The sequence below is a fragment of the Macrobrachium rosenbergii genome, chromosome 47 (genome assembly GCF_040412425.1).
Source record: "Macrobrachium rosenbergii isolate ZJJX-2024 chromosome 47, ASM4041242v1, whole genome shotgun sequence".
In the NCBI taxonomy this organism is placed as follows: domain Eukaryota; kingdom Metazoa; phylum Arthropoda; class Malacostraca; order Decapoda; family Palaemonidae; genus Macrobrachium; species Macrobrachium rosenbergii.
This window is the reverse complement of record NC_089787.1, coordinates 21,295,689-21,303,696: the sequence shown is the minus strand read 5'-3', so window position 1 is coordinate 21,303,696 and position 8,008 is coordinate 21,295,689.

Here is an 8,008-nt window from a genome sequence, read left to right as displayed (position 1 = left end):
TAATAACGGTTCAGAAATTCAAACACCTCGTTAGAGAAGAAGAAGAAGAAGAAAGAATTGTAAACAATAAACACAAGAAATAAATACATTTTGGCAAATAGGCGAGTTGATGCAACAATAAATTGGTGTTTTGAAGCACCGTGTGATTATACACTTCATGGACGATGCATACATGGAGGTAAACTACGGGAGTTATAAATGAAAACTGTCATTTTCGCTTCAGAACAAAAACAGTCATAAAAACGAATCTTTGAAACGATAAAAGCATCTATGAATTTTTCAGACTGCCATCCAAGGAACACTACACCAGACATATAATTACGATTTAGTCAATGGAGGTGGGAGGCAGTAACTATTCTCTCTCTCTCTCTCTCTCTCTCTCTCTCTCTCTCTCTCTCTCTCTCTCTCTCTCTCTCTAACTTAGACTTTCTCAAAGAAACTTGACGATTTATGATACCCGGGGTGAATATCTGATTAGCTTATCCACACCTACTAGATTATAGATTACAAGAAGAGTTCGGTTACGTCGGGTCTTCTGCTTTTCAAAGTCCACATTTTTTTCTTATTTTTAGGTCCTTTTTATATTTTCACTTCGTTTCAAGTTAATTTCCTTTCGTTTATCCTCACATTCTAGTTTTAACAGGCTTTTATTGTCTCATTTTATCCTATTTCTATCTTTTGATTCATTGTGATTCATTTTCTTCTTCTTTCTAGATCAAGTAGCTTCCTTTAGCCCTTTCCAAATACAATTATTCTCCAAACCTTCGCATCCCTTCATCACATTCTACATATTGCATATTTTATATCCTTTATGTTTTTACAAATATTTATTTTCATAGAGGAAAACACAGAGACTCCCAATATTTATTTTCATAGAGGAAAACTCAGAGATTCCTAATATTTATTTCCTTAGAGGAAAACTCAGACTCCCAATATTTATTTTCATAGAGGAAAACTCAGAGAAAGTCAGTAGGAAACTTAAATGCAGTAAACACTCGACATTTCTTATCTCTTTTGTGAGGACCCAAGGGATGTTATCCTGAGTGTAGTAATTGCTGTAATCGAAGTATTGCACCATTTGCAAGTGGCTGCTCTAAATAAGTGCACCGGTAAATTAATGGATTTGTTTCTGTGTTTATCACTTTTGGAATTATTGGTATATATATATATATATATATATATATATATATATATATATATGTGTGTGTGTGTGTGTGGTGTATAACATACATACTTTTTTATATGTATATATGAATTTTTGATCACATCACCGTGATTTTTATATATAATCATTAAGCTACCTCTCTTGATGGTCAAGTGGTTAGACCTTCGACGAAAGTCGTTGGAAGGTATTGTGTCGAGGGATCGAGACCCGGCGGTACCGATCCATTTATCACTTGTAATTCCTCTTCAGTGATAATTCCCCATCGGAAATATTCCCGAAGTAGCGTGAATTGGATAATGAACGACATTTTTTAGCTTAATGATTATATATATATATATATATATATATATATATATATATATATATATATATATATATATATATATATATATATATATATATTTACTTCAAGGGTCATCTTACCGCCGTGCTTCAAACCTAATTGCCTGTTACCTTACATCTAAACATTGCATAGACTCGAAGAAATTGCAAAATTTTATCTATTTTCTAACTTGTCGTGAACCGTGTTCGACCTTTGATATTTATCAGACCTCTTAACAACAACCATTTGTGAAAAAAAGTCACCAGTGGTATCAAGTATCTCAGTTGGCCTATGATTGTATACATTATTTTAAGCTACATTGACAGGAATCCCAACAAAGCAGATTTACCAAAAGCATATTCTTCAATCTCTGCTGGATTGTCAAACTTTGACCTTCAAACTCAAATGAGTTTGAAGAGTAACAGGATATTTCGAAAAACAAACTTAAAATGTTATTTGCTTGGCTTGACCTTAGACTCGATCCTGAGACTTGAAAATATGTTTTAATGGCCATGAAGCCTGCTCGTAAATATGACAAGGCTTACAATGATTCTTGGCATGTTGTGTACTGTTTATTGATGCAATATAAGCGATCAAACTTTATTTTGCAGACTGTTTGGTTCATTCACTGTTTTGTTGTTGTAATAAAAAACAACGGCACCAAAAAAAAGTAAAAAATGCGGCGGTCTCTTCGGCGCAATCGAGTTTTCTGTACAGCCGCTGCAACGTTGATCAACATACCAATTTGCAGCCCTCTAGCCTCTGTAGTTTTTAAGATCTGAGGGCGGACAGAAAAAGTGCGGACGGACAGACAAAGCCGGCACAATAGTTTTCTTTTACAGAAAACTAAAACCGCATAATAATGGCACTATTATCTTTTCATCACTATCGAATAAACATCTTGGTTAATAGCATACTTTCCATATGAAACATCACCTCGTTACCTGACTTTACCAACAGGAGTAAAAAAAATAACAAAAAAATAGGAATACAGAAACACTTTTTAAAAGACTTGTTGCATCCAGTACTGTATTTCTCGCGAAGAGCATTTGAGAAGCTACCACGCACATCCTTGGCCCTAAAAGACCCATCAAACCTAACATTAAGCCGAGACTCCTTCCAGAATCCCACGTCAATACATGACAGGTCAACTATTAGATCGACGAGTTTATTTCCCCCGTAAATTCTGCAGGAAGCCGTTTGCTGGCTTTTGGAATACATTACCGCAAAGTTAAAGCGTACTGAAGCGAAAGAAGAGAGATAAAAATATCTAAAAAAAAAAAAAAAAGTGGGAGAAAAAACTAGTTTGGCTGGGTGCCTTCAGAAGCCCTCTAGAAGTCCGGAGCACTTCTTTTGTAAAACGAGGTCGTCCCCTTGGAAGAGGTGGCAACGATTCTTCTTCATCTGAACTCGGCGGAATATGCATGTGTATGTGTTTGGAAGGCCCTCCGCCACCACCACCATCATTATTATCATCCCTTCGCCTTCAAATGCCAATGAGCCTTTGGCCCACATCGACCACTGAAGGAGGAAAGGGTTCAGGGGAAGGAGGGAGGGAGGGAGAGGCGAGAAAGAAGCGAATGTCTTTAGTCTTGCAAATGAAATGTTTGTTTTGAAGGTCCCTCTCGATTCGCGCCAAGAGGTGGGGGCGTCCTTCCAGCAGCGTCGGGACCGATGGGACGCGCCGATAGCTTGGGCTCAGATTGCCTCTGAAGGAAGGTCTAGTGCCGATAATTTGCCCGAGTTTAATTAGCGCGCATCTGATAGCAACGGCGAGGGTGCAAAATATGAGAATAATTGCTGGCTTTTATCAGATGCTTCCCCTTCCCCCAAAACAATCGAAAGGAGGGGCCCTTTCTTCTTCTTCTTCTTGCTTTTGCTCGCACGCTTCCCTTCTCCTCCTCCTCCTCCTGCTTTTGGGTGAGGCAGCTAGAGTTGGGGATGCACTCGAGAGTAGGAGGAGGAGGAGGAGGAGAAGGAGATAATTGGAAGCATCATGCTCTTGGAAACAGCAGTGCTTGTCTCCCTCGGAAGGGATGCTGCCCTGCAGAGGGTACGCAGCGAGGCGTTTCACTTCTCCAGGCGGTGTTTTTAAAACAGCCTTTCTATCGATTAAGATAACCGGTTTCAACTTTCGCCATTTCAGAAGCAGTGCTTGAATAACAAGAGAGAAAAACGAGTGCATGGAAAAGGCAATAAAAGATTGGTGAATAAAAGAACGGACAAGTAAAATAAGAGCGGAAATAGTAAAGCAGTTTGCATGAACTTGTAAACATTTGTTTGCGAGAATTCTGCCAACCTAAAGAGAAATAAGGTTGGAGGAATATTGAAAAGGAAGCTTTGCATTTGCAGACATTTTCAGAAAGAAAGTTTACTGGACTTCAACATGAATGTAATCTTGGGATTAGGACATCCTCAGAGATTTTTTCCCATCACTGTGGAATTTCATAAATGTAATCCTGGTGTTAAGAATTCCTCAGGGATTTCATTCTATCCATCAGAGGAATTTCATAAATGTAATCCTGGGATTAGGAATTCCTCAGAGATTTTTTGCCCATCACTTAGGAATTTCAGGAATGTAATCCTGGGATTAAGAATTGTTCAGGGGTTTCATTCTGTCCATCATTGAGGAATTTCAGAAATGTAATCCTGGGGTTAGAAATTCCTCGGAGATTTCGTTCTATCCATCATTGAGGAATTTCATAAATGTAATCCTGGGATTATGAATTCTTCAGAGATTTTTTCCCATCACTTACGAATTTCATAATGTAATCCTGGGGTTAAGAATTTCTCAGAGATTTCATTCTAACGATCACTGAGGAATTTCAGAAATGTAATCCCGGGATTAAGAAATCCTAAGGGATTTTTCCCATCTCTGAAGAATTTCATAAATGTATCCTGGGATTAAGAATTCCTCAGAGATTTAATTTTATTCTCTTGTCTTATATCGTTGCCAGACGCACGATCATGGCTAACTTTAACCTTAAATAAAATAAAAACTACTGAGGCTAGAGGGCTGCAATTTGGCATGTTTGATGACTGAAGGGTGGATGATCAACATACCGACTTGCAGCCCTCTAGCCTCAGTAGTTTTCAAGATCTGAGGGCGGACAGAAAAAGTGCGGACGGACAGAAAAAGGCGTCACAATAGTTTTCTTATACAGAAAACTAAAGACCCCATGAATGATATGATTTAAACGCCCAGGCGTCAGTGAATCAGGTCTAAATCTTACTAGGTATCGGAGGAACAATTAATCCCCCAAATCCCGAGCGGCAACAGGGCGATGCACGCCAATCATTGAATCCCCGAACCCTGGACGAGTGCATACATCTGGTATGGTAATCAAAACAAGGAGTAACGTTCGCGCAAACTGATGAAAACGTTTAACTGCCCTCCAATGTATCTGTTTATCTCTCTTATGCCTCCCTAATTTATTCACCATTCTCTTCGCCTCTCCTCAGTTATTCATATCCTCGCGAGTTATCGGGGCGAATTTGCATATTTATTAGTTTATAAAGGCCTGGTCGTTTTTCCTTACTGGAACTACTGTGTTTTCAAAGCACAGTGGCCTTCTTCTTCTCTCTCTCTCTCTCTCTCTCTCTCTCTCTCTCTCTCTCTCTCTCGTTGTTCTATTCTGTCATTCTTTGTTCTATTCTATATATATCTATTAGTATCTTTAATATATATATATATATATATATATATATATATATATATATATATATATATGTGTGTGTGTGTGTGTGTGTGTATATATATACACATATGTATATATATATATATATATATATATATATATATATATATATATATATATAATTTCAATGAGCGAAAATCAGACAAAATGAATCTGAATATCATTCAGTTTACAGACATCAGCTGCCATACTTAAGTCTGAATTACCCACCATTTTTCGTGGAGACCACACGAATTTCTCTTATGCTGGAATAACTGTGCTTTCTCAGGCAAGACTGTAAAATTGCACGCGGTAAAGGTTTACGCTGTAGCAGGCGCTGTAGGAGACCAAAACGGCCCATCCCTTAAACGCATAACCAACGTCACTAAAGGCAGCCGTGAATATTTCAATCCTTCGTATTGGATCCTCGGTAACCTCATCTTGATAAGGAGATGCGTAAATACACTTCGCTCTCAATTTGGTTCCGATTCTTTACGACCTTTTAACATACAGCCACGGCCAAAAACTGGTCGTCGGGGAGGTGTTCTTTACTTTTGGGGAGGGGCAGAGGGGAAGGGGGTCCTCTCATTTGTAATTTCAGTTTTTTTTTTATTTTAAAGAAGTCAACTCTTGCTCGGTGCGTTTTTACCGTTGATGCCTTTGAATTGATTATGCTTTGAACTGTTTTTGAGATTGATAAAGGGTTTTTTAAGTCTGCAGGTCTAGCGACGAGAGAGAGAGAGAGAGAGAGAGAGAGAGAGAGAGAGAGAGAGAGAGAGAGAGAGAGAGAGATGTTCAGCAGTTTCCCAAATTATTGTCTGTTTACTAAATAGAGCTAGTATTGAAGAGGAAGCAAAGAGAGAGAGAGAGAGAGGCATACGTTCAACAGGGAGAGAGAGAGAGAGAGAGAGAGAGAGGGAGAGGGAGAGAGGCATATGTTCAGCAGTTTGCCAAAGAGAGCTAATATTGAAGAGGAAGGAAGGGAAGAGAGAGAGAGAGAAAGAGAGGCATACGTTCACCAGCTTCCCAAATTATTGTCTGTTTACTAAACAAGGCGAGATAGTATTGAAGAGGAGGGGGAGGAGAGAGAGAGAGAGAGAGAGAGAGAGAGAGAGAGAGAGAGAGAGAGAGAAGACAAGACGCACCATCAGATTAAGTCGGGAAAATTAATAGCTGTGGTCGCTGGCTTAAACGAGCGCCAGTAATGTTCGCTGTTTGCCAGTCACATAAGCCGTGAGGAGGTTCACCCAACAGTGAGGGGGTTGAATTTTAATAGGAAATTACGGCGAATCCTTCAGGACAATCGTCTGTGGGTCGAGGGAACACTTGAGACAACTCTCTTCTCTGTTTTTACCTGATGGCAAGGTCCTGAAATTGATCAGTTGTCAGCCGATGAATTTGCTGAAAGTGAATCCTATGGTTGATTTTAACATTTTACAGGAGTCGAATTATTATTATTATTATTATTATTATTATTATTATTATTATTATTATTATTATTATTATTATTATTATTATTATTATTATTATTCAGAAGATGAGCTGAACCCTATTCATATGGAACAAGCCCACCACAGGGGCCATTGACTTGAAATTATTATTATTATTATTATTATTATTATTATTATTATTATTATTATTATTATTATTATTCAGAAGATGAACCCTGTTCATATAGAAGCTCACAGGGGCCACTGACTTGAAATTCAAGCGTCCAAAGAATATGGTGTTCATTTGAAAGCAACAGAAGGTAATTAGAAATACAGAGAGAAGAGATCAGTTATTAGGAGAGAATAAATAAATAAAACAAATCTATAAATAAATTGATAAAAATGCAAGTAAATTATAAAACACTGGATATCTCTAATAGGTATAACATCTGAGCACAAATATTCCTGCGAAGAAATGTTAGGATAATTTCTACATTTTAAACAGAAATATTTGTAAGAAACCAGGTTGTATTGGTTAAATGTTAATTTTCACTTAATATAAGCTATTCGAGCGAGTAACTGCAAAAAAGGCACCAATATTGGCTGACAGTAGTGTCAGTTTCAGCAAATAATGGCTTTTGGAACAACTTATTTATTTAAAAGTGATTCCATTTACGTATGCCTCAACTGATCCCTTGAGCCACTTTCCTCAGCGGAATCAGATCTAGGTTGAAAAAGAAGACCTCAAGACCCCATCGTTAGAGAGAGAGAGAGAGAGAGAGAGAGAGAGAGAGAGAGAGAGAGAGAGAGAGAGAGAGAGTCAAGAAGAAAAATAAGTGATTCCGTTGACATATGCCTCAACTCGATCCCTGGAGCCACTTTCCTCAGTGGAATCAGATCTGGATTGAAAAAGAAGACCTGAAGTCCCCATCGTTAGAGAGAGAGAGAGAGAGAGAGAGAGAGAGAGAGAGAACCAAGAAGATAAGTGATTCCGTGTACATCTGCCTCAACTAGATCCCTGAAGCCACTTTCCTCAGCGGAATCAGACCTAGATCAAAAAAGAAGACCTCAAGTCCCCATCGTTAAAGAGAGAGAGAGAGAGAGAGTCAAGAAGAAAAATAAGCCTAATTATCTACCCTCCCTCCAGAGGAACACCGAATGTAATGTCTGGTTCAGTGTTTGAACGGCACCTCGGTCTGTTATCATTCCAGTGCGGTCCGCTAGATGGCTCTATTATCGACGGGGCGACAAAGGGACAAATTCCTCCGAAGTCGCCTGCGGTCTAAATACCCTAAGGACAGAAGAAGAGGTTTCACGCAGAGATAAAAGTGCAAGGGCTTTAGTGGGACCCGGTGCTTGATGACTGTTTTGGGGGATAACGAGGAGGAAAATACATGGTTTTGGAGAGAAGGAG